Source organism: Amia ocellicauda, chromosome 8 (genome assembly GCF_036373705.1).
Source record: "Amia ocellicauda isolate fAmiCal2 chromosome 8, fAmiCal2.hap1, whole genome shotgun sequence".
Classification (NCBI taxonomy): Eukaryota; Metazoa; Chordata; class Actinopteri; order Amiiformes; family Amiidae; genus Amia; species Amia ocellicauda.
The window spans coordinates 20239798-20267720 of NC_089857.1; the positions used below are offsets into that span (position 1 = coordinate 20239798).

A 27923-nucleotide genomic window follows, 5' to 3' on the forward strand; every position below is an offset into this window, starting at 1 on the left:
AGGTACCTATTGCACTGGTAATACAAATTAGAGTAGGTGAGAGATTAACAAACAAGCTTTTATAATGACAGTGATTATGGAAGGGGGTTCCTCTGCTCTGGTCAAAGACCCTTTTCACGGCATCCTGCTTGAATGGAGTGATTTGTTGAATCTTTTGTTGAAAGCACTATAAATTGGCATCCTTCTCAGCTTCGTCATTATGTTACGATGTGGAGTGCTGTAATTTAACACGGGGCCATTCACAAGTCTTCTGGGTATTTACTTTGTTGAATTAAATCCAAGAACTCCAAGTTCTAATGCCTTTGCACCACTATCTTATTAGTATATTCTGTCCCCTGACAAAAAAGGAAAGGCTTTTTACTGTCATGCTGCTCAGAAACGACATGCCTTTACTTTCTAATAGTTTGGGGAAAAATATAAATCCTACAACATCCTTTTGAATAGCCAAATTTATACATTTTTGACTCTTAAAAAGTAATTGGGTGTTCAAACATTATCCCGGCGAGACCTTAAATGTAAAAAAATACTATACTAATACTAATAAGATAAATTATTCTAAATATCTCAAGTGCAAATGTGTTGTACACAACCAACATTAAAAGTGAATCCAAGAAATAGTAAAAAAATGCACATCAATCAAAACAAGTTGTGTGAGTTATGTACCATCCTCACAATGTTTGATTTAACTGAAGCAACTCCTGGCTACATCAGAATTGTTTCAGGCCCTATTTTATTTATTTTGTTGTATTTATAATTATACATTTTGGTCTCTAGGACAGTGGTTCTCAACCCTTGGCCTGGAGGACCCCCTACCCTGCTGAGTTTTGTTCCAAGCTCTCAATTACTTAATTGAACACTTAACTGAAGTAATAATTCGTTTACATTTGACTTTTTTTAATTATATGACTGATAAAAAGTTGGTTCCTTAATAAGATAAGTTCCTTATAGAATGTTCTACTTGATTTAAAACCACTACTTTTTAAAATAATGAAAAGGCTCTGATTTAGGGAATTATTAGTGAAATGAGTTAGTAATTGAGAGCTCGGTTGGAACAAAACCCAGCAGGGTCGGGGGTCCTGCAGGCCCAGGGTTGAGAGCCCCGCACCGCGGAGCGTCACTGCAAGACACGGCCCTTTGTGTGGGCTAGCGCTCTGCTGGGACCTGCGCTGCGCATGCGCCAACAGTAGGCAGCGAGAACTACAAAGAGACCGTGAAGAAAGACAGGCACGCCGGCGAGCGCCACATCCAACTTTCCCTGCCCGACACCCAGCTCCACGTCTCTGTATCGGGACAGCCGAGGAGCCGCGGGTCTGTTCAACAATACAAAACTATTGCAAACACGACGCGGATGTGCACCGACACGGCGGTGAGTGTGTTTTCGCCTGCAAAAGCAATTGAAATCATATTCGCATGTGCACTGGCAGGAATAGCGACTGTAGCCAAGCAGAGCAAGTGCATTCAATCTAGAAACCCGTTTCAGAGTAACAACACTGCACGACACGTAAAGTTTGAACTGTTACAGAGTTATTATTTGAGCATTTTGTTTAACAGAGCTGACTGCATTGATTGTATCCAGCGCGGGTTGTGCTGTGCGACCCGGTCTGTTTATCTCTGGATCACGTTGTCTCCACACCTGTTCATTTTCTTGCCCTTGTAGTTTTAAATCAACCTAATCCAAAAACGACTCGCTCTTTCTTACAGGGTCTTTAATAATGTTAGGCAAAACTTACTTCCAGGTCCACTCGAATGGGGCTGTGTTTGTGCCCTAACACGACGCTCAATTAATCTGAGGTCAGTCGCCGAGAGAAGTTGCTGCGCTAAAGCGAGACTGTGCCGCTTATAGGTCGGGTGCTTGTAGCGCAGATTTCCGCACTTCTGCGCAGATGTGCAGAATCCCTCCGATCCCATTGGTGGAGCCGCGCAGATCTGCGGACATCTGCGCTCTTGCCAGGCGTCCCGCAGTTAAAAGCCCATTTACTGCACTTCAAAAGAGCGGCGGCGAGAAAATGGAAAGTGCTTTGCGAGTCATTGAATTGTCCTTTTGCGGAGATATTATTCTAGCCATCTCCCTATTGTGTGTGTGTGTGTTATGTTGCATAATGATGTGTGCCATTTAAATAATGAAGGAACATCAAATATTAACATTGACCCTTTTGAAACCGGTTATTTTATCTGGCTGATCTAATGCATGCGGTTACATTTTAGGTTAATCATAATCATACTGCTTTAAATAAACCATGAGGTGTGCTTTAGGTGATTGCTCTAAATTGCTCATACTTTTGTCATTTGGAAGGTTTTGAACCCTACAAATATTTAAATATGCCGATTTAAAGTACTGTTAATGCAGTGGCCTATACTATTACAGTGGTCTTTCTCTTTCTATTTATTTGCCAAAAGATCATTTTCTCTTGTCATTGTTTTTCCACCATTCATTTTCCAATGCAATACAGTAGGAAGTGAGCAGAACATGACCGTTTTATTTACACAAGAGAGATATCTCTAAAAGACTGTTTTCTTAGTCAGTTTATATGTGGCAATACTATTCATATGCATACTTTGTCTATTTGCTTAGAAATAGGATAATGCTTATCTCCCCTTTGATATAAGTATGCTGAAGAGGGTAGGCTAGTGTAGTAGAGGTCTTGTGGATATTGACTTTATAATTGTTTAGGTCTACAGGACAAGAGTGTTAGTTAACTGGTAATGTACTGTATGTCATACTTCACAATTATTAGAATAGTGGTGCAATTAGCTATTTATAACTATAAAGGTGTTAATGACCCGATTTAGCAACACAGCATTTTCTGCAAGTTGTTTAGTTTCCCCGAAGGCCTTGTCACAGTAAATTGGAGACTCCCTTGGTGGTTTGTGTACTTATTATTGAGGGGAAAATGAGGCCATTCTTGACCTCCAGGGGTGCGCTGTTGATGTCTCCATATCGACAATAGTTTCTGCGGTGCCTGGATTACAGGCTATAGTCTGAAATACAGTGTACAGAATGCTAACAAAAGCGTCTTTATTTTAGCCTGAAAAGAATTGTCAGCGACTTACAAATGTTATCGTCGCTGTAAATTAAACCACTGTGGGGAGTAATGAAATGATGGGAATGGGGGACTTCCCAGACAGGCAGTGCTAGTTAGACAGACTAATATCTTTCAGCAAGGAGTTATTTTTGTGAGTCTCCCACACATGTATTTTCTTTTCTTTCAGACAGAAACCAAAAGCATAAAAAATTAGGGTTACATCAAATCTATGAACTCTGCTTCCATTCTGTATGTGCAGTGTCTAATGGCAGTGGAGGAAGCTCACAACGTCTGAGGTTTGAGCCTCATAAAGACATATGGTCCTCTGCAAATTGTTAACTTTACGCCTTGATGGGAAGTCCATGGGTTGTGATCAAAGCATAGCCTTCAACTGAATGGGCTTTGTCACCTCTGCCTCCAGCTATAAAACATCTCTTTCTGGGCTGTGTTTGTTTAGAGAAAATTACTTCCAGTTTGATGCTCCCTTGTGTTCTCATTTAATCTGACTTTGTGTGAAAATGTACATTAACCTGGTCTAGAGGCAGTCAAAAGGGAAAGTAATACATTTAAGACTTTTAATATAATTTGCCTTGTTTTAGATTTTATATTCTTACAGTATATCCAAGCATTCTGTTAACCTTTTCTCCCCTGACACTAACTACATGAAGAAACTGAGTGCATACAAATTTCTAGATCTTGATATCGGTACACACTTCAAACCCTCTGTGGACAGGAAGAAGCTTAAATGCACAAATGACATTCCACAGGTCTTTGATCTCCTAATTTAGCCTGCGTTGCATCCTTGGCGTTTACTGGCAGTGCATTGTAATATAGGATGCAATCCGTAAGGATCTGCTGTGGATTCAAATAAATCTCTGACTGGAATTCTTTCCCCCTGAAGGTTAATGTACAATCCCTTAGGTCGCTGTCTTGTGTTGATATGCGTGTCTCCACTTTTCACACCAGATTATAATGAGGGAAAATGCTTTTACCACTGTTGTGGTTTGTTCAGGTGTCAGTTTCTTGGGCACTCGTTCTGAAAACCGGTTGAGAACCTTTCCAGGTTCCTCTGATATTGCTGGTCTTGGATTTTATTTAAAGAAATTATAGAAGGGATACACTCACCGATTTAATAGATAGCTCTTTGTTTATCTATTTTTGTGTGACGGATTAAATCATTTGACAGTGTTTCATATGTATTACTTCCGCACTCGTTGTGTAAGCTGTCTTGCACGTTACTTTCCTGCAGTACATTTACATTTTGGCAGTTTCTTTTAGACATGTGAGGGGCTGCCTGTGTCATATACCACTACATTTCTACAGCTTCTGTATGGTTCCTGGGCAACCAGTGGGGACAGTCTTTTGTTTTAACCAGGGGCCTTTCACCTTGTTACTTTATTCAGTACAAAGTTGTGCTTATGTATGTGAAGTTATAAATGTTTCTACTATACAGTATGGTTCTGGTTTCTGAGCATGTTTTTTTTAAAGTCAAATATATGGTTAACGGTCTTTCACTGGTTTGTGATGTTTCCATGATTTTGAGCCTGGATTCTAAAGTTACAGAGGTAATACTCTAAAACTACATTTTAAAATGTGTATAAAAGCATTGTTTTCTTTTTTTTCCTGCCAGCAATGACTTTTTATTGTAGTAGACTAGTTATGGGAATACAGCATGATGACATTGACTCCTTTAGGGTGTTGTTAGTAAGTGGCCAGACTTGATCACAACCATAGAAGGAAGTGATTATTTAGGTGATCAAAGGCCTAGAAGGATTTTGGAGCCACAGTTTACTGGATTTAGATTTTTTTGTAAACCACAACAAAAATACATTCAGGCATGTTTTAAGACTCATCTGTATTACAATCATAGATGTCTTATCTATGGTTTTATATTTAATTTCTTGGCAGACACACTATAAGTTTAATAATTGGGTTTTACTCAAGTGAAATTACTAGTCCAGTCCCTTCTACTATAAGTATAAGTATACTATTCAGGATCTGATTAGTCAATGTTAGTCAAATAATCAGTAAGATGAATTAAACATGCCGGGAGTCTGGAACCACTAAGTGAATGTTCCATAGAAAAGCCTTTCAAAACATTTGAGAAATTAATATAAAAGTTGTTGCACCCTCAACTCAACCTTGTCTGTCTTGACTCCTTCAGCTTTAACCCAAGGTTTGTTATATAGCAAGTTCTCTTACAACCTTGTGTAAATGTATTTAGTGAAATATTTAAACGGAATGAACGTCACTTTTTTTTGTTGTGGAAGTCAATGACAGGATAGAATTTTGGAAGATCCACGTTGTTGCCCTCTTATGTTGTACCCAGTTGTTATGCAGCTATTAGGACCTTGAGATCGGGTGACTTTGTGATAGCCACTGAAGAACCATCTGCATTGTTTTCTTTTCTGTGGCCATCAATCACTAAACCGAATCGTGTTACCTACTGCACTCTATTTCAGCTCGCAAATATAAATGTCTTTTTTCATGAGGCTCTTTAAAGTGTGTTTATTTACACAGTATCCAGGTCCAAGTAAAATTGAGTTTGTTTGGGGAGGAGGGGCAGTCAAAAGATGACGTATTAATTTGGAAGATGCATATATTCATAACTTTCCCAGGGATAATTGGTTTTAGGAAGGTAATGGTTGCTATAGCAGAAGATGCTGTGCTTTGTTTTTCTGATTAGATATAGCTGCTTTAATCTTAAACTGTTGTTGAACTTCTCAGAGATACAACAATACAATGTTTTAAGTTTGTAGTTTTGTGGAGCAGGTGGCAAGATGTATGACAAGGGGAGAACTGTAATAAGATTTCAAATGAAGGCCTTTAGATAAATGACTTCTTTTGCTGTGACTATTGCTCATAATTTGATCGTTTTCATTGTATTAGGAATCACTGTGAGAGAGAGAGAGAGAGAGAGAGAGACAGGGATCCTTTTGTTTGAGTTAATAAGAGAAACCGTTCAGGAGTCGGCTCAGTTCTTTTGAAGTCGGGGCTGAAGTCCCACGTGACCAAAATCCTCACTGCACTGGAAATACTTGCATGCTTCCAATAACATTTTTGCTTCAGAAGAATCGTTAATGCTTTACTCATCTCTATATAATGAAGTAATAAATGTACTGACGTATCTGGGGGGGGGGGTGAATCAAAGTATACATTGATCTGGGTCAAACTGGTGTGTGTGTGTGTGTGTGTGTGTGTGTGTGTGTGTTCACGCAGTGGAATGCAATCTCTTGTTGTACTGGAGAAAGACACTGTCTCTCTGGGGAAGAAAAACATTTTACTGTTGTATTAATACATGTTTATGCACTAATGTGAAATGCCCTTCTGCTACCAGTTTGATTATTCACAGCCAGAAGGTGCAGGAATGCTGTGTGGGTCATGGGCTGCTGTCAGGCCTGTCCCAGATGGAGAACAGAGGGTCACACGCCCACGCTACTCCCACTTCGCTCTCTTAAACGGCACTGCTTGAAAGTGAAGACCGTTCCCTCTTCTCTTTACCAAGCTATAGAGTACATGTCAAACCAACTACATACTGTTGCTCAAATACTCACCCCAACAACTTTATATAGATTTAATATTCCAGAACATTCTGCATGGCTAGCTAGCCTCCCCTGGCACATTGGTCTGTTCTCTTCTCAGGTGATTAAAATCTGTATTAAGTACCCCTTCTTGTGCCAAGGCAGCTGTGGTGCAGGTACCTTATTTCTGGAAACAGTCTTAGACACTCACTAATTTCACCGTGCTACTGTAATTTTAAATCTACAGTACTGCAACCATTTCCAATTGGCTTTAGTGTGTGTGTGTGTGTGTGTGTGTGTGATCTATATAAAATAAAACGCAACAAGGATATTTTTTTGAGGGTTGAATTGGTTGCTTCAAAAAACATTCAACTTGCAGACTTTCAAAGCCACACATTCCTCACAATTCAAGAAGTCTTTGGTTATTGTATTCATAAACAGCACTGTAATAAATGTTTGACACTGACTATTGAGGATATTCACTTTGGTGCATTTCTTCCGCATGTGTTTTTATGAAAAAAATATTTACATTGTGTTTATCATGCAGAACTGTAAAGCTCAATTGGTTTGTGAAGTTTTCATGTGATTGTTTTTTGGTGGCACTGTACAGCTCCTAGTTAGTTCTGCATTGACTATTTGTATTGTTTGCATTGTCCCCATAGTACAGATCACAACACTGTCTTCTCTCCATAAATAAACTAGCAGAATGCAAGGGTTATGGGAAGTCAAGGCACCAGATGCATTCACCCTTGTGTCCTTGCTGTGACAGTGCAAGCTTTTGGTCTGAGGATTTAAACTTTAACTTTTGCAATCTGTAGGTTTCTTTCTCTGTTTTCTTGAAATTATTGAAAAGAGGTATTGTTACCTGTAATAATTCCAGCATGTGAATGGTAGTGTGGAGTCTGTAGGTCACTCGGATGGACTTAAAATTAAATCCAAGACATTTAACACTTCAAGTCTTGTATCAGCAGGAGTCTTTAATGCGGCCTTTTCACTAAGCAATTTACAAATTAATGTACCGTTGTGTTACTTGCACTATAGTATGGAGGTAAAGACCTGCCAGAGACTCCGGTTTTAACAGTCATGTAAAGTGAACAAGAGGAGATTAAAATGGGCCGGAACACTTCAGCCACCAAATACTCTTAAACTAAAACATCCTCCTCATGTCATGTTTGGGTTGAGAAGCCCACATCTGGATGCCTGTCTGGAGCCTGCTGTGCAAAGCAGTCAAAACATGCTTGTTATTTAGAGATTGAGAGACTTTTTTTTTTTTTTTTTTTTCTCCGTTGTTTTCTTTACACTTTCCAGAACCAAGGTTTCCTATTTTGAAGCACAGTTTCAAAAGTTTTTCTCCCAACTTGGAAAAACGTTTTACATGATCTCTTGTAGTCTTCCATCTGAAGATTTGAATGTATGAAGGTTGGTCCCTCCAGGAACCTAATGGCTTTCCCCAGAGTTCTTTGCTTTCTTTCTAAATACAATGAACTCCAAAAACAGAATGGTGGTGTAATAGGAAAGCGTTTTGGCTTACTGCAGATCCAAGATATAAACCACTTTAAACAAATACTGTGTGCCAGTTAAAATGTTTTGAAATATGCATTGTTTGAACTTGTTTTTACTCTAATCCTCCATGTGCCTTACTTTCTTACCTCTGCCCTGCTACATTCCAGATGAAACTGCAGAGCTTCATCTTCTAAATCAAGCGGCTGGTGTAATGACTTCTGCTCTTGTAGTTGTTGCTTTTCTACATGTATTGTAGGTAAGCAGGTGAACAAGATGTCTGTCAATGGTTTAATTAGGAGATGGACCATATCGGCAGCCTGTGGTCATCGGTAATTTAATGACAATTAGTGAAGCTTTTTTTTATTTTTATAAATAGAATTTTCTAGTGACCTGAATCTCACGATTTGAGAAGTACTTTACATTTAGGCAGCTGCACAGCCCCTGTGGTGAAACTACAGTAGCGGAGTTGAGGGGGGTCTCCTCAAGCCAATCGAGAAGTGCAGCAAAAACCCAAGAAAATAAACCGCCTTTTAATCTCACACTGAAAAGATGCCCCCTGGAAAAGTTTTCAGTACACTGCTTGACTAGGCTTGTTATAATTGAGTGTTTTGATAGCCTTTATCATTGGAATGAAGGGCTGTAAGGGGAGAAGAAAATAAAGACGCAGGGAACCCAATTAGGCTCTGGTGCTTTGAAATAATTCATACACCTTATTGGTTTGGGTTCCAGAATTGGGGGGTGGGGTGGGAGAGAAACTGGCATAAACTGGATCTGGTCTTTGAGATCTCTTGCTGTTTCATTGATTTTCTTTTAAGATAACTCAAGGCTGGTAAAGTAGTCTTGCTGTTTTGGACTGACACACAACAGCGATGGTCTGAAAATTATCGTTGACTCAATCAAATGGAGGGATTGGCATACATTGGTCACGCGATCCAAATGAATGCACAGCGTTTGCAAGCAATAGTCTTTGTCGGTCGCAACATACTCACTGCTCAATGCATGTATGTTGCTTCTCCCAAATTCAAGTCACAAAATTTAGGCTATGCTGCTTTTTGCTTGGTGTGCATTAATGTTAAATGTATTTCACAAGTGATTGAGCCCTTTTTGGCCTAGGCTTTTGCTTGGCATTATCTTATTGGCCTAGTGGGGATTCAAAGGGTACAGTAGTTTGAGAAATTGTGGCAGATGTTTATGGATTTTGTTTATTACTATGAGGTTGCAATACAGATGTATCTAGATGGCTCTATCATTTTAATTATTTAACCTGGACCAAATTCACAAACTATTGATAATATGTTGAAATGGGGACATATAGGAAGTTAAGTCCTATCATATTGTAACAGAAGGGTAACTGACAATTACCAGCAGCAGCATAAAAAAAAATAATAAAAAAAAAATCATACTTTCATTGAGATGTTGCAGTCTACTTTCAGATCTGTATAGAAACCTGTAGAAACATTAGTATGACGACCTGTCAGGACACAAAGTATGCAGGGGATTATGGGACCATATGGTAACCCTATTTATTGGCTGCCTAAAACAATAAACATTATTACCGACATTGTCTGAATCTGGCGTGACTTACTTTTCATGTCTTTTAGATGTCTCAACTGATGTCTAGAGACATTTGTTGGTCACAATGGGGGGGTGGGGGATCGGACTATTGTTACACAACTTTTCATTTTACAAGTACTGTACAAAATTCTTGTGATGTATACAATTACACACGGATCTATATACATACAGAAACGCACTCGGTCTGAAGCACAGGAAAAAATACACTAAAGATGTTTTGCATGTACCGTAGAACACCCAGCCCACTGGCCTTTTGCATCCTCACATTTCATTTGTATGATACCAGCCTCCTTCCCAGCGAGGTCAGGTTACTGTTGTGTGCACGGCTCGTTAAATTAAGCCTGGAAGAACCAGCCAGTGGGTTATAGCAGCCTGGTGAGTTCAGAACTTTCCATTTTGCTGAGGTGATCAAATCTTCATTCTTTTGTTTTGAAAGATTTAGCCAAGGTTGTTATTGATGTCTTTGTATTTCTTTTTTTCCTTGTAAATTATTTACCCAATGCTCCATGTGCTGAACAGACCATTTCCAACCACATGAGAAAACATAATAACCTGTGAGAACATTAGAAAAGTTACAAAGGAGGAGAGATGCTTAGCCCATATTGCTTTGACTGCTGATTGCATTTTGGTTCTGTCTGACTGAGTCTCATAAAAACAAAGAATCTAAACAAAGAATATATAAATTGTTGCAGATTTTGAATACATTTTAACAAAATAAATGTAACTTCAAAATTAAATTTGTGCCAATCTTGACCGTCTTTCCCCACAGATCATTACCAAAATGTGCCACTGGAAATTATTTTCCATATGCAGTCGGAATTACTTTTAATGTTTTCAAAGCGCCATCATATCAATTCCTAGCACAGTAACATATATGTGATAAAACAAATTGTGCAAGATAAGCAAATTATTTCCAATGCATTTTGTTTTCCCCAGATTAACAAGTGCACAAATCTTTACAGTTTTAATGTAGGTTGTTTTTTTGTTCAAAGTATTGGCAAAAATCTGCTCTGGGCAGTATGCACATCATTCATAGGCAGAGAAGCAGACTGCATATTTTTCAGGCTGTGACCATCAAGATGCCTGAAAAATGTCTTCATATGCAAAAGCAGGGAACCTGAGCTGCCAAGAAATGGGTATTTCCTCTCGGTGTCGATCCTCTGTCTCCATGGATAGAGAGGGTTTGACCGCAGCTGTTTGCAGATTTGCATTCTTACTGCTGCAAGCTGTCTTTGCACTGATAATGAAAAACCTACACATAAAATTCACTGTGGTCACAAAGTGGAAAATTGACTTAAACCCAATAATTTGCAAGCTTCATAAAAATGTATAATAAGGAGTAGGATGAAAATCTTTCCAGAATTTATTTTTCCATTATTGACTACTTTTAAATGTATTGCTTTTCATCTAATCTTGACACCACAGCATTTTGAGTTCCACATCTTAATAAAATATATGCAGTTTTTTTGTTTACAGTTTACAATTGGCTTCATATTGAGGTAATTATTGTAACTAGGGACAGCATGCTACTACAAGTATTGCCCAGAAAATCTTTCTAAAGCAACATTTAAATCTATAACTTGTCACCTGGGCACCTTTTCAAGTAAGGTTATGTATTAAGCCTGGTAAAGCCGTAAAATATCTGTGTTCGGGAGATCAGAATCTGTAGCAATCAAGTACAAGGTTTGATTTTCCACTGTATGCCAAGGAGTTAAAGGAACAAATTAGTCTCATGATGTTTGAATAGAATGTTCTAGAATGTGTTGAGAGAATGAGATTATTATAGTAATCTAGAAATTAAGTTGGTTCCTGATTTGTAAACTTCAGTGTGGGAAGAAAAGGCTTTCTAAGACATGGTGACAGTAGGCAGTAGAATAGAAATCTCAGGGAATGAACAAGAGATGCTGTCCAGGCTTAGCCAGTCTAGTTTAGCATGGCCAGTATTTGGTCAGTTTAGAATTTCCTCCATTTACTGAATTTGTCTTCAGAACCATTTAATTTGCACCAGAGTATCTTTTATTATCAGGTTGGTTTTAGAGTTCATTTTCTGATATGGAACTGAGAGACAGCATTGTTAAGGAAAGATGTCTTGTTTGAATAAGTGAAGGGACAGAGCGCCATGTGTTAACTGAGTGATAGTGACCCTTGACCTTTGTTGCAATGGCTGCTTTCTGCACAGAGCTGCAGTGAGGCAGTACTTGGTCATTCAACTATGATGAAGCACCGCTGATCGTGCTCTTCTCAGGTTTCTGTTTTCACAAAGAAGACTGTGAGGTTCACCCAGGTAACAGGTTTCCATATTAATGACAGTCTTCACGTCACTGGGTCGGCCTATAGGGAATAAAAAATAAGCTCTTTCTGTGTACAATAGTTGCCTCATCATGTCATGATTGGAAATGCTTTTTGACAAATGTCATGTCACATACTCTTGACCAATCGCTATGGAGACCTTTTGCTTTGTAAATCTAGTTGTTCCTTAATGATTGCAACAGGACATTAATGCTTCTGCTGCTTTGCTGGCTATAAAAAGGACATTTTCTGTCATCTAAACACGATTTACCTAAATAAAATGCATTTGCAGGAGAACTGGGTGGTTGCTAGCTGTTGATCAAGAACAGTGCATTCAACATGTGAAATATTTATAAAAATTACATGAATGCATCACCTCAGGGCCACAATAAATCTTTCATGTGAAGGCCATGTAGCTGACGGCCTTATTTTTGCTAATAAAATTGTAATGGTTGTACTTTAGGTTTTGCACATGACTGTTGTGAATATTACTTCAAATCCTTGATATAGCTCGTGTTGTAATTCTCTGCTCATAGGAATGTGTTTTGCGGTCATTTTATCAACCTAGTTTGTTTTGTAGTTCGTAGCCCACTCTTGTCTAATTCTGTGTTTTAGACCAGATAGTTTTTATTTTGTCTGATATTACTTGGGACTAGATTCTGTTACTATGTCAGATGTGAAAAGCTGTCATACTAAATATCCCTTTTCCTTCATAGAGCATTTGGGGGAAAATGCATAATATTCACACTGATTTGAAGGCTGCTTTTGAAATGAGTAAACCAAATATTAATCTATTGTCAATGTCTGTTACTTATCTCCAAGAAGATGCAAGTCATTGTGTGATGTGTTTTGGCAGATTCACATAGTTCTTTAGAATATTGTTGAAGACAGAATTCCAGAACTCTTACAAACCATTCAAGGGTACTTGTTTAACTGCAGTTTAAGGGACAGCTGAATACATTGTGTACACTTCAGTTTTCAGTTGTTGTTTTTTTTTTGGGGGGGGGTTGTTTTAAGGATTGCCTAAATGGTTTGTGTATCTTATAAATATTTCCGTTGAATGCACATTAGTATGATTATCTGTACGTAAATGGGTTCATAATGAAAGCATTCTCAGATTTTTACCACCAGGTGTGCACCATTTCAGCCTCTCCATCTCTGAAGTGTCAGTTTACCTGCAGAAATGCCTATGAATAGAGTTCTTCTTCTCTACGGCCGGGTGATGTTTTTCTGCAGCGCCCCGGGGTATAAAATCTTGGCAAGCTACGATCAGTCCAAGCCCATATATTTACACATTTAATATTATCAAGCGTGTTACATTTTGAGAGTTGCAAGCCAACGGAAATGTGAAGCTTGACACACATGTGCCTATTTATCAAAAGGTCCATAATAAAAATAATTTTAAATCTCTATGTATGGAAAAGGAAAACATTTAAACATAGGTTATCACTTAAGGCCATTATGGCTTAAAGTCAGCAGCACGGTGATGAAAAGCAAAGTCTGAAGGAGATGTGAGATGTTGTCTGGCTGAGTCCCAAACTCTGTGCATGGGATTCCCTTTTGTGTGGCCAGGTACTGTTTTGAACAATGTGGCACGTGAGGGCGAGAGGAATGTTATCCACTCCATGAAATAAGAGAGCCGTTGACCTATTTCCATGGTTCTTGTATTTAAAATAAATAATAAGCTTAATTGTGGATGGGACGGGGTGGCATGGGTAAATCTCCGTGAGATCATAAGTGGCCCTACTTGGATTGAGGCCTAGAACAGATAACTGGATAATATATTATAACCAAATTCTCTTTTTAGTAATAGTTTTTAAGATGTGGTGATTGATTTGAAGATTTTATTTTTTCTTTAGAATTCTTTGTACATTTTCTCAGCCTTAAGTTTCTGTGGATATGAAGTAGTGTGATTGAACTATGGCTGCTTTAATCGTATTTTTTTAAATAAACTTTTACAAAGTGTTCACCACAGTTCTTTTTGGTACAGACTTCTTCCAGTAACAGATGAAAGAGCTGTTCATCTATTTCCACCTAAATGCTCTACAAATGTTTGTCTTTGACACCGCTGTGTTTCTTTGCTTGCTCCGGAAAAGTGTGGAAGGATTTAAAATGCCGACTTCAGCTCTTTGAAAGCTCAATCTACAGCAAGCAGCCCTTGGTTAAACATACCCATGTTCTTAAAATAAATGTAGAAATGTAGAAATGTAATGTCTTAATTAGAAAAATTCCTCAGCTTTGGGTTTGGCGTGATCTAGAGCTGCGTGACACACATTACTGGCCATTAGTCTCAACATCCAGTTCAGCTATTGGCTTTGTCGTTTCTTTGTAGTTCAGTGAAATCCTACAGGTTATGTTTCAGTGGAGGTGGGTGAGAACGGACTGTGGCACACCTCATTGTCCGGTTCTTCTTTTATTCAGCATGTCATTTGAGATTTTATAGCAAACTGTGAAAGGCAGACCGTTTTCCTTATCAGCCTTGTCACAAGAGAAGCCCAGTGGGATGAGCAATTATTACATAGTTAAATTGTCAAAGTGATCTACTTGCTGTTCACACGTGTAACAGAACTGCATAGGTCTAGAATTTGTACTCTTGAGTAATATTGAGCACTAGACTCATTTAGAGTCCATGTGTGGAGAACAAAACGCAGATGACCCATTTGGTTGGATGTTGATCTTTTCCCTGGGATTATTTTTGCATTGGGGATCTTTGTCTGGCTGGTTAGTCCAGGGCGCAGGTTTCGGAATCTCGCTGGATATTGGGGAGTTAGCTGGGTGTGTCTGCTGTTTGGACAATGCACCACCTAATTTGATCAGTGTTCATTGATTCGTTAAGCTTCGTAAAGCTACTGAGCTCATTCCCATGCATTCCTTGGTGGGAAAGTCATTCATAAGCATTTCTTGATATTTTTTTATATATATATATATATTTTTTTGTAGAGGTATTGTTTAGGAGTTGCTGAAAATGGTTAAAGTGATGGAAAATGTTTTAGAGTAAATACACACTACCAAAACCATTATACTGTGGCAGATTGTAAACTTTCCTTACACATTTTATTTTTATTTTTGTATTATTGAAATAAAATACCATTACTGTAATTCATACTTTAGCATTGAGATAAAGTTCAAGGTCAATCACAAACCCCTACTGTTCACCCAAGCTGAGTGGTCTAAACATTTCCTGTATTCACTGGTTTAGATGGGCACTAGGGGTGGCTTCTATCTGAGATAATTTCCCTTTGCTTAAAATCCACTGACTGCAAATAGTGATCATACAGCAAACCGATGGATTGATGCTTAGTCTCTGTGATGGCAACATGCTGTATAAAACGGTTTAATCGTCTTGCAGCTTTACTGATGCTCATGTGCAAAGCTCATAGCCTTTGCTTTCGAAGAAGACCTCGAATTGATCTCTCCTGCCCTTTGGAAACTGAAGCTCGATGATTACGTGCCTGGTTTGTTTGGTATTAGTGGCATTTCACTTCCTAGTGCTGCTCAGTGTGTCCTAAATAACATATATTTTTCTGCTCCCTAACAGTCGGTGCAATCAAGCATGCTACCTGTAGAAATGGTGAGCTCTGAGGCTTTGTTTGTCCAGGCCTCTGTAGGAATATGATCGTCTGCAGTTTTTTCTACCAAGTCTTCTGCTAATAGTTCTTGATTTAGTCTCAGAAATGCGCACAACCAGCAGATTACCACATCATAAATTTTACCAAATCGCGTTAAAGCCATTTATGTAACCTGAATATCAAATTAGTTTGTTTTGCTTGTTCATGACTGGTATTTCCCCCCCCCCCCCCTTCTTTTAAATAATGTTTGAGTAATGTACTTGCACTTGACTAATCTGTAAATCTGAAGGTGAAAATTGCTTAACCTAAACCAAGAATGAAACTGAAGTGTGTTTGATAGAACTCAATGATAAAAATAACAATGGATCTTGGAGATCTTGTTTTTCTGAGATGCTGAAATCCCTGAATGTCTTTCTATACTCCTCTTTTCGTTTTATCAGAAATTGAAGCACATTGATTAGTATTCTGCTAGTGGAATGTAGTAATAATTAATCACTAGGATTTAGAGAAAGTTATTCATATTTAAATTAACACACTTGAGAAAATGATTTTGAATGGCACCCTTTTATAGGACTAGAAAGAAACTGTATTAATATGCTTGGAATCCATTTAAGTGCCATGACGACATAATGTTCACTTCCTTTAGGTCAGTTTCCTGAGCGTGCGAATCAGGCCCTGCCTAAGTCTCCCTCCCAGGCAGCACTGTGGTGTAGTGGTTAGGGCTCTGGACTCATGACTGGAAGGTTGTGGATTCAAATCCTGGTGCAGTGCTGTTGTACCCTTGAGCAAGGTACTTCACTTGGATTGCTCCAATAAATGGGTACAAATGTAAGTCGCCCTGGATAAGAGCGTCTGTTAAATGACAAGTAATGTATTGTAATGGTGTGTGGATCCTAGAAATGTCAAAAGCGGGTCAGGTTCATATCATTCGACTCCAATACACAAATGTCATATCTGTTTGTGTCTTGGTCAAATTAAAATGTGTTTTTTCCACATTGTATTAACCTTTAAGACTGCTCGTGTTAACATGGCAGGACTAAGTGAGATCTAGTGTGGGTAAAAGACAGCTTTTTCTTGTCCAGTTTGCCTTTTTTTTTTTTTTTTCCTTCTCTTTTTCACTGTGTGAATATGAGCAACAAAGCTGTGAATGAGCTTGACACAATGCTTTCACCACTGTTCAACAGGGAGGCCTGTGCTATACTCATTATGTTTACCCTTTGCTGGTTCAATACCATGGTGAGGTAGAGACACTTTTGTTGCCATCGGCCTGGCTGATGAGATGGAACAAAGCAGGTGTTGATGCTTCCTCCGCAGGCTGTAAACCGAATGGCAGATGTGGAGACTGGCCAGAATTTGCATGTCATCCTAGCCCCTTGTCTCTCTGCAAAACAGTCCTCCCTGCTCTGACCTTGACTATACAGCACTGGCCCTGGTGCAGACTAGAGCCAGCATGGTGCATGATGAGATGGGCAATGACTCCCAACAGGGGATCTTTGAACCTCACTGGTTACAGGAGTTATATAAAACAATATATTGCTCAGCATGCACATGTACAGAATTGCCCATTTTGTATTTTAGTTGCTTCCTTTGGCTAAGAGTTGAACTCAGACAGTCTTTTTGTTATGTAGTTGCTTCCTCCGAGTCAAACCATGTCTACTGTAGGAATGTTTTTTCTTTATAGAAACTAGATCATAGATTTCAGTGCATTGTATTACGTATTGTATTATTTTTATTAGTTGAATTTCCGCAAACAAGAACTTTACTCTGAAAATCTTTTAAAGTGTTTCCCCACCCCCACCCCAAGTAAACCAGTATAAAAACAACCTCAAAGGTAATTCCTTTTCTAGATAATGTTTCTCTCTATTCTTTGCTTAACAATAAATCAAACCATTCTTTTCTTTTCATGCTGGAAGCCAAAAATTGAAATCAGGAAGCAATTAAAATGTCATGTCTCTTTCTTTGTGCTTCTGAATACATCCCGATTCAGAGTGAAGTGACTGACAGCAGTTTATAAAGTGCTTCACGGGAACAGCGGTCCCTCGGCCCCTTGCAGGGGAAGTGGCACGATCACAAAGGGTACTGACCGGTGCAGGAGAAGAGGATGATTTGCTGGCCTGTGGCTTAAAGGTTCCTCATGTTCAGGGTCCTTTCCAAATGATCCTTCACAGCCTTCATTTCCTTAGAGCCCTGGAACAAATCATTTTACTACGAATTCAATGGGATTAGCTTTTTTCCCCCTCATCCCCATGCTAATCTTTTTCCCTGGGGGGGTGCTGAGATGCATTGGAGGTGGGGGAACATTTTATTTCAACTTTTATTTAGTCATCGGTGAACTTTAATGTACCGCACATTTGATATATCTGACCGTTCTCAACAGGGTCTTTTTTTTTTTTTTATTTGAAGCAGAAGATTTAACGGGACTATTCAAAACTCCAGAGTTTAAGCAGGCTTTTGTGTAACTGCCATTGGAAAAGACACGGAAGAAAAAAAAATCCCAGAAGATGTTCTCTTTTAACTTAATACAGTATTGTATTGAGATAAGTGGAAGGAATTGGGGGATGTCTGTTGCTGAATGGGTTTATATCGGGGACACTTCCTACAGTGCTTTGGCCCCTTGTTGCGCATCAGAAATGTATTTGAAAGTGACAGAGCAGCTAAAGTGAATGAGCGTGTCTATCGAATGCATGTCATGGAATATGAAAAAGGCAATAAAGATGCTGATACCGTGGAAGACATCTGGTCCAGAGCGCAGCAGATGGAATGGGGAAAACGGCAGCTTAGGACTGGAATCTGTAATCGGCAAAGACAAAAGCTTAGACTGCAGGGTGAAGAGATGTCCTGACTGATAGTGGTGTTGAATAGAAAGCCCCAAAATTACCATCCTGTTTATCAGCCCTTGCAAGAGTTTAAGCTATTAACTGTACCTTGATGCCTTACAAAAAAAAATCAATATATACAGATTGCATACATTCATGACTGTAAATTGCTAACTTTCGTAGTGGTAATTCAGCTTTTTATTCAGAAATCCTTTTAAAAATGTTGCATAAGCTAAACAATGGCACCAACTATTAAAAAAAAAAAAGTATGCATATTTAGGGCCCATCTCTGTTTATTGCAATGCTTTTCTCTGCAATGTTTTTATTGAGTTTGGGAATTCAAAAGTATTATTCCATTCCATATAATTGCTTTTCAATTTGTATTTTCAAGCAGAATTCTTACATGTATTGATGACTGAAGGAGAATGAAAGTGCGTTTTCTGTGGCTGTGATGAGCAATGTGTGCACACTCGGCATACCATTGTGAACAGCGTATTTTAAGTATGAACAAGAAAAGTGTTTAGATAAAAACTAACCACAAAACATCTTCGCAAAGGTAGTCTTATCTGAAGGATTCAACCACTAAATATTTACTGAATAACGATGCATAATTTGTGCTTCCGGTGACCACCATTATAGAGGCCACCAACACTTTACAGATTGTTTAATCTTTATTAACATATCTTAGATTTTGTCTGCTATACTTAGTTTGGTCCTTTACTGTGTTCATTGACTAATTTCCCAGCTACGTTTTGCTGGGTTTGTGTATGCAGGCATACTCTCCCCTCCTCCTTGTTCATTCTCTCATTCTGTGTCGCAGGCCTGCAGTTATAAAAAGCGCTCGGTTGATTGCGCGTCTCTCACAGGGCACGATTGTGTGTGCTTGGCTCTTCGCTGCTGCGTAGGAGTGCTGCCGCAAGATGAGCCGAATATTTTGGCAAATCCAAACTAATGGTTCTGAATTGTTCTAACCAAACGGAGGATCCCAGCACATATTTTAAGTGGAATCTACAGACCGAAGCATTTTCCCCCCTATAATTGTCCATGTCTTATTTAAATTTTAAAAATACTTGGAATGGCTTTTTAGAAATGGTAAGCTCTCCCCTCCCCTAAGATAACATTTGAACGTTGAACGTTTGACCTTTCACCCACAATCTGACAGAAGCAGGCACTTCTGTTTGGTCTTCGCCAGTGGCTGGTTGGTGTTTTGTTGAGTAAATTATGTGAAGCGCCAGGGGGAAGAGTTTGTTCATTCCACACATTTCACCAGTGTAATAGGAAAAGAACAAAACTGACTCATTAACACCATTATTTGCTCACTGGCTCATGCAGCTGGCAAACAAAGCCCTCTGGCCTGGACGTTCTAATTAAGATTGACAAGGTATGTTTAGCACTAAATTCCTTAAATGGCTTCAGGATTTGATGCACTTTGATGTCTTATTACAGGAAAACATTTGCCTGTCTGTCGAGTGCAAATGTCATTTTTCCCAGCCCCCCCAATATTTTTTTTAATTTTTTATAAAGAGAAACTTAGGATACACCTTTCAATTAAATTGCTTCCATCTTTCTCCATAGTCTTCAAGTAAGTTTTGCAAAATACACTTTATTTTTGATAAACGTATACACAGCAGAAATGTTTTGGTAATTGTGAAGACGTAAACCTGCTCATTAGTTTGATTTATGGCATGGTTGAGACCGCAGCAACAAGCATCTTTCTCTCATAGGTCTGTGTGCACGGGGCCCCGGCATAAGCAGCACCACTCATCCACAAAAGAACGGAAACTGGTCACATTGTGGCAGCAAGTCTCTGGGCAGTGTTGGTAGATCCCACGCTGTACTCGGTTGTTCACAAATGGGATCAAGGCATTGTCTTTTGTTTGGTTAAATTAACTCTCAACATCTCAGACATGATTTCATGACAGTCTCCTTCACTTTCTCTTAACTCTAAAAGACATGTATTTTCTTCTTCACCAGAAAGCTCTCGGTGAATGTCAGAGGAGAAAACATTAGGTTCATTTAGGAGTCCAAGCGACTATTTAATAGTCGCGGTTGCTAGGGATTTCTGTTTTTGGGGATTTCTTGGGGAAACTTAGCACCCAAGGAATTAAATAATAGTAGTCTCTTGCTGTCACACTTTTTGTTTAGTTTATATCTGTTCCTTAGATTTCAGGCTTATCTTTTTTTTTTTTTTTTTTTTTTAGTGGGACCGCAATATTTTATTCCAGTTTATGATTAACTAGGTTGCACAAAGCAGGAGTAAACATTACTCCTTTTAATTTCCTCGACAGGAAACTGTTATTGAAAAAGTGTCCTGGATATACTTATTAGTGCCTGGTGCCTCGCCTGACTGTCCGCTCGGCTCAAGTGCAAAGCAAATAAATGGCTCCAGTCTGTCCTTACTCAAGTAAAGCCAGAGAGAAGAATAGATAACAATAATGCTCTAACCGCACACACCACCTTGATCGCTTCTGGTGCGTTGTGAGGGTTGTTCATAGGGTGGGTAATATAATACAATGGTGTATAGTGTTACTTTCCCTCTTTCACTGCAGTGCCTTATGATGGTTCAGAATAAAGTTAGCAGATGTGTGTATAAGGGGGGGAGCTAGAAAAGTAATACATTTTGAAAATTATGGTTATGTGGGCTAATGGTTAAATTAGGGATAAGGAAGAAGGTAGGTATGGTCTTCCTGTTAAATTTAGATTTTGTTTTCTTGAATACTTGTATTTTATTTAATTTTGAAATGGATTTTTTGGAGTGGAATATTTTGGAAAGGCAAATTTAATTCTTAATGAAAGATGAAGGAGTGTATCAACAGCTGCTGTTTCCATGTAACAATGAATAGGCCTACATCTCCGAGCAAAGAGCTCTCAAAATATTCATATTGTCTCTTGATTCAACTACATCATGCAACACTAGGCACTTATTATGGAACATTTAAAACTTTCGTTCCTCAGACAATATCTTTTCCAACAGTCTGATTTAAAATGGTATATAGAATGAATGTTTGTTTTTAAATGCTGCTTTGTGTAATGTGGATTCATTTAAATTGTAACATATTCCTAGCCTTCTATTTCCACTTTCTTAGGGTTATACTTCTAGTTGCAGAAAAGGCTTGAATTTCTCTTTTTTCAGTTGGTGTAGAGGATGAGATTGTTCCCTCTAGATGGCAGCCTTGTCAGACAATCTCTGCACACACTCCCTCACAACATGCTGTTTATAAGTTTTGTATTTTTGAAGACCGATCTTGAATGCAGATTGGGTTTATTTTTATATGAAAATAAGCTCAGACAGTCTAATAGACTGTAGGAGAACATATTAAATTGCCAAACTCTCTGGCCATAAATCTGAAATGTAAATCATAACAATGCATAATACTCAATAACAATCTCTTAACAAGCTAGTCTTTTTTCTTAAACTTTAACTTCACATGCTTGCTCTGCTAGGTGCAGATTTTGAAACTGACATTGAAGGACTGCATTTTATAATTCACAGTATGTATTCTGTTTATTTTGTTTTCTGTTCCTTAATTTTGTTTTGTACTTGTTGCATAGGTAATTTTAATAAGTAGACAACTGGTTAGAGCATTCTTGCTACTACGCTGGGAAAAAATATCGTATAGCAGGTTAATTTTAGTGACCTTTTGTAGTCTCCCACTGAACTAGCCAGTTTTTAAGGCAATACTTTATAATTGCATATTCAGTAATGCAATATGTTGCCACAGTCCCCATCCAGATGTTTAAGGTGGCCACTGAAAATGTGTTGCTGTTATTTATGTTTTCCCATGAGACTCCAGGTGTGTTTGGGTGTATATCAGTCTATGGGAGTTAGAAATGGGTGTTAATTCACTCTTAAGACTGTAAGCATTCCAGGAATTCATTAAAATAGATTTTTATTTTTTACATCTCCCTCTTCCCCCTGCGGTCTTGTATCTATACAATTAATTTAAGCTAGGATTTTAAAAATAGCAGTTCCTGAGTCAAATTGAAGGTTCGGATGTGTGCAGTGAAGCTGCACTTTACTGTGGAATTGGGATTGTTATAAACCTAGATTTTAGTGGTTTATTCTCTAGCCAGTAGTGGTTAAGCTTGAACAGATAAAAATGCATTCTTTAAATAGATAGGTTTGTACCAGTGCTGTGAGTATCCTAAATCAACTTAAATGGCTTCCTCTCTGCAAGGCAAAGACACCCATAGTACATTTATATCATCCAGTGAATAGACCACTTATATTTTCTAACTTCCGCAAGGTCACGATTGCTGTTCCCAGAATGCTAAGTAATTTGCCTTGGATTTATCAGTTTACAACTTTATAATGTCATATTGAGGTGTTTATATACACGTCTATATACATAATATGGACACCTAAATACACACACGCACACTGTTTGTGAATACATCATGTACGTCAGGTATTTGTTGTTGTTTAAGCCTGAGCTGTTTAACTGATTTTTCCCATGTTCAGATTTTTTTTTTTTTGCTGAATGAAATATCACTGAATTTTTTTTTTTTTTTTTTTATTCTAGGAGTCTTGTGTACACTAACTAAATAAGCCAAAACATGATGCATGGATGCAAAAAAAATTACAATTCAACCAAATTTAAGTGGCTGTTAGAGTGTGTGTGTGTATATATATACACTCACCTAAAGGATTATTAGGAACACCTGTTCAATTTCTCATTAATGCAATTATCTAACCAACCAATCACATGGCAGTTGCTTCAATGCATTTAGGGGTGTGGTCCTGGTCAAGACAATCTCCTGAACTCCAAACTGAATGTCTGAATGGGAAAGAAAGGTGATTTAAGCAATTTTGAGCGTGGCATGGTTGTTGGTGCCAGACGGGCCGGTCTGAGTATTTCACAATCTGCTCAGTTACTGGGATTTTCACGCACAACCATTTCTAGGGTTTACAAAGAATGGTGTGAAAAGGGAAAAACATCCAGTATGCGGCAGTCCTGTGGGCGAAAATGCCTTGTTGATGCTAGAGGTCAGAGGAGAATGGGCCGACTGATTCAAGCTGATAGAAGAGCAACTTTGACTGAAATAACCACTCGTTACAACCGAGGTATGCAGCAAAGCATTTGTGAAGCCACAACACGTACAACCTTGAGGCGGATGGGCTACAACTGCAGAAGACCCCACCGGGTACCACTCATCTCCACTACAAATAGGAAAAAGAGGCTACAATTTGCACAAGCTCACCAAAATTGGACAGTTGAAGACTGGAAAAATGTTGCCTGGTCTGATGAGTCTCGATTTCTGTTGAGACATTCAGATGGTAGAGTCAGAATTTGGCGTAAACAGAATGAGAACATGGATCCATCATGCCTTGTTACCACTGTGCAGGCTGGTGGTGGTGGTGTAATGGTGTGGGGGATGTTTTCTTGGCACACTTTAGGCCCCTTAGTGCCAATTGGGCATCGTTTAAATGCCACGGCCTACCTGAGCATTGTTTCTGACCATGTCCATCCCTTTATGACCACCATGTACCCATCCTCTGATGGCTACTTCCAGCAGGATAATGCACCATGTCACAAAGGTTGAATCATTTCAAATTGGTTTCTTGAACATGACAATGAGTTCACTGTACTAAACTGGCCCCCACAGTCACCAGATCTCAACCCAATAGAGCATCTTTGGGATGTGGTGGAACGGGAGCTTCGTGCCCTGGATGTGCATCCCACAAATCTCCATCAACTGCAAGATGCTATCCTATCAATATGGGCCAACATTTCTAAAGAATCCTTTCAGCACCTTGTTGAATCAATGCCACATAGAATTAAGGCAGTTCTGAAGGCGAAAGGGGGTCAAACACAGTATTAGTATGGTGTTCCTAATAATCCTTTAGGTGAGTGTGTGTATATATATATATATATATATATATATATGGATTTCTGTCCTTCATACTATATGGAAGTTTCTAAAGGATCCTGAAGCAAACAACTTGCTACATGTATTTTTAAAATGGGTTTATTTTTTATTTTTTCCCCTGGCACCTGCAGAACTGATCCTGTTTGTGTGACAGGATGCAGCTTTCACAAGTCTTGATAATCGTAACAAATCATTCCCAGCCCTCTAAGTAGCTACCAGACATGTGCAGCAAGTGCATAGTACCTCCGCAGTGTTTTGTCCTCCAAATGTGTATGACACATGTTCAACCAGATCCACTCGACTGCTGTCACCACACTGTCTTTCACGATGGCCAGAATTTGCCTTGAAAGCAGGATTTATATTACGCTTTTTTTAATTTTAATTTTACGTGAAAGGCCCATATCTTGAACAAAACCTAGACATCTCATAAATCTTTTACCAATATGGCGCATTGTTTCAATTATTTTTTCTGATTTAAGTGCCGGTGCCAAAACCCATAATAAGGTTGTGTTTTTATGATCTGTATGATGTGATAACTTGTCAGGGTGGGCCATAAAGCATTGTCAGAAATTTACTATAGTGAATCTACATGGAGGTCTTCGATCGGTTCTGCGAAGAGTTAATGTGCCGTGTGTTGGGGGAACTGTAATGCCACCTGGGTATGAGTTTGTTCTGAATATCCGTAGATGTGATCTTGTTTAAACTGGCACCATTGCAGAAATCTGAAATTAAAAAATAACTCCACCCATTTTAAGATGTTAACAAATGTCAGTCATTCCAGTCAGAGGGAAGGGCTGGGAGTTTCATATTTCTGTACGTGAAATAACTAAATGTACATATTTGAATGTATACCATATACTGGTAATCTCTAAAGGGATTTTATAAAATCAATGGAGCATTATGTCAATAATAAATTAAAGAATAATGGTAGCTTTTGAAAGGAAAGGGAGTTCCTGGTTAATTGGCCTTGCATGCACTACCACACCCTCAGCACTTTTGATACATTTGGTGTTTGTGGAGACTTCTCAGAAGGAAATTAGAGATGTGAAATAGGCACTGAGAATTTATTAGAAGGGTTTCTTGGGTTCCTCATACAGAAATATTCCTGAATTTTATGAATAATTTAGAACAGTCTTGCAGGTGTACTTTTTTTTTTTTTTTGTCTAGAAGGGACCTGTAATCGAAATGAAGCCTTCGATTGCATAATCTTTGGATTGTGTCATGAATTTCAAGTCCTGTTTAAGACGAGGACAGGTCGTGCCGCACTTGTGTGTGGTGGCCCGCTGTTATGAAAACAAAACTGGTGGTACTCGGGTTACAAAAGGCACTTTCACACCTGCATTGGACAAAAATGGATACTACAACAAAATGCAGCAAGTAAAAAAAAATGATTTAAGACGACGCATCAAGTCAATTATAGAATGCATTTATAACCAGCATTTTATGAGTAGTTGTGGTCTACGTTTGGCTTACCAAGCTTGCATAGCGGCAGGGGTCAAATCAGTGCATCATAAAATGTAGCCTAACGTTTCCAGCAGGCATATCTTAAGACATCTGTATTTCCGTTTGGTTTTTCGATTGGTCTCTGAAGAACCTGTTAATCAGCTTATTTATGCATATATTTTTCATAATAAGGAAGAGAGCTGTATTATTACAGAGGATTAAGTTGTGAAATCTATCGTCTCTTTCTGTGCCATTGTATGTAAATGTTTTTTTTGAAATGTGTGTATTTTGTGACAACTGTAAGTTGCCCTGGGTGAGGACATCTAGTGAGAGAAAAATAATGTTGCACAATGCACTGTAATTTATATTAACTTTCTGGTTATGTGAAAGCCATCGTTAAATCTAGTTAAATATTACACTAACCAGACTTTCCCAAGACTGTTGCTCGTTCCATTTGTGGCTAAACAATACTTAAACTGATTTGGTGGTAATTATGAGATAGTTTCAACGCTTATTGGTTCGATAAGCATAGTGTGGTTTATATATGGAAACAAGATATGAAACATCTTTACAGTCACTCATTAACCAGACTCACTTGTTCAACCAGATCATGTTGATGGTGTGAAAATCCTAGTATAAAGTATAATTACAGTGAAAGATTGTTTTTATCAAGAAAATAAATGCCTATATGGATTTCAATCCCTGTTGCCTATAGAACATGCAAAGTGTATTCATAAGTATGCACAGATATGGGTTTATCATTCTGATTTAACTGTATGCACCTGCTGTACATTTGTCACGGTTTTATAGCTGCTGTCCCTCTTAATTCTTGGTTTCTAGATAGGATTCCACTGTTAATTAGCTATTGAGGCACCCCTAGATCCAGTGAGTGTTTTTATGATAATTCAACTCTCACTAGTGGAATTAAAACAAATTATAAAAAAGGTCTTTGCAGCTGGAGCTAATGGGATCACGGAAGTACTTTTAAGAGTAATTGTTTTAATTTGGCAGAGCTCTGTGTAATATAGAACTTGTTAAAACCAAACCGTACACTGTCCCTTGAGTGGATTTGGGGAGCTGCTGGTTTCTGAACATTAGCTGGCACTTATTTTCTTTTAGATGTGCTAACAAAGACATAATTGCACAAAGACTGAGGATTTTTCTTAACAATGTGTAAGCAACTCATTTTTAGCTGACCTACATTTCCTTGGTGTGAAGAGCTATCGACACAGTTTAATTAGATGAAGTTACAAATAGGGTTTTAGACAGGGTAGAAGTAAAACGCTCTGATGTACTTTTTTGATACTTTTTTTGTAAATTACCTTTTTTTTTTGTAGTGGAACTGATGCTTTTAATTAGATGTGGTTTTTCAGAAGCAAGGAAAACATCTGGTGTGTGATTATTTTTTTTTCTTCTTTTGTATACAAGACAATTATAACTCTTTGATGGCCTCCTAAATGAGTTCCCAGTGGGATTACTTGGCAAAATGAAAGGAATGAACTAGCCGAGCCACAGAGCTGTTCTACAAGTACATGTCACGGTACTTAAGCATTTGGAAACCGAAAATAATTCAGACCTGTAGATGTTTCCTGAAGGGTACAACCTGCAATTTCCAGCTGTGTATTTTAATGAACGGCAGCTGCACAAAAATCGCATCTAAGCTTCGCACGGGCTTTCCGTACCTACCTGTATCAATGAATTGACTCGGACGTTTTAAAGCAAATTGTGATCCCTGCTGATCCCTTTGAAATATGTGCTTTCTATGTGTTTAAGGCATTTGTAGATATTAAAACAGGCTGGGCTTGTGCTGTGAGGGGAATGTAGGGTACCTTTTTAGTTTGTGCAGTTCGAAACCATTAACCCCTTTGTGTTACTGTGGGGGCTAGAATTTTGTCTTGGGGCTCTTCTTGAAATCTATGGGTTATGATATAAAAAGAAAACTACGATAACAATCCCTCCATCTTGGCACTTGCCCAGTGTTCAGTGTTTACTCTAGAAGTATCGCGCAAAATGGGCTTGTTACCGAGTTCTCAATGAAGAGCTCGTGAGCACTTGTCAACAGCGCTGCGTCTGCCTCTTGTTTTATGTCTTCACAACCCATGGAGCAATAAACAAAAGGCCTCGACTAAGTGAACTAAAGATCTGAGGAGCTGAATCAATATTTTCCATATGTAGAGGTACATCTGGTGGCTTTGCTTGGCTGACCTTGGGTAGAGAATTCTTAGTCTATACATCAAAGATATTCTGTGCAATTTGTAGCATTTATTAAATAAACAAAACTGAGTATTCCAGTTCTTAGCACTTCAGGTTTAT

At 38.5% G+C, this 27923-nt stretch overlaps 1 protein-coding gene across 2 annotated transcripts in view; it reads left to right on the plus strand.

The window, feature by feature from the left end:
• Positions 1-1208: 1208 nt before the first annotated feature.
• kank1a (KN motif and ankyrin repeat domains 1a) overlaps positions 1209-27923 on the plus strand; it is a 63038-nt gene continuing 36323 nt past the window's right edge. The window contains exon 1 of one of the 2 annotated variants that reach the window (XM_066710610.1): positions 1209-1366. The gene's annotated coding sequence lies outside the window, so the exon portion shown is untranslated. The remainder of the gene's footprint in view (positions 1367-27923) is intronic. The other variant, XM_066710604.1, reaches the window with a different exon arrangement.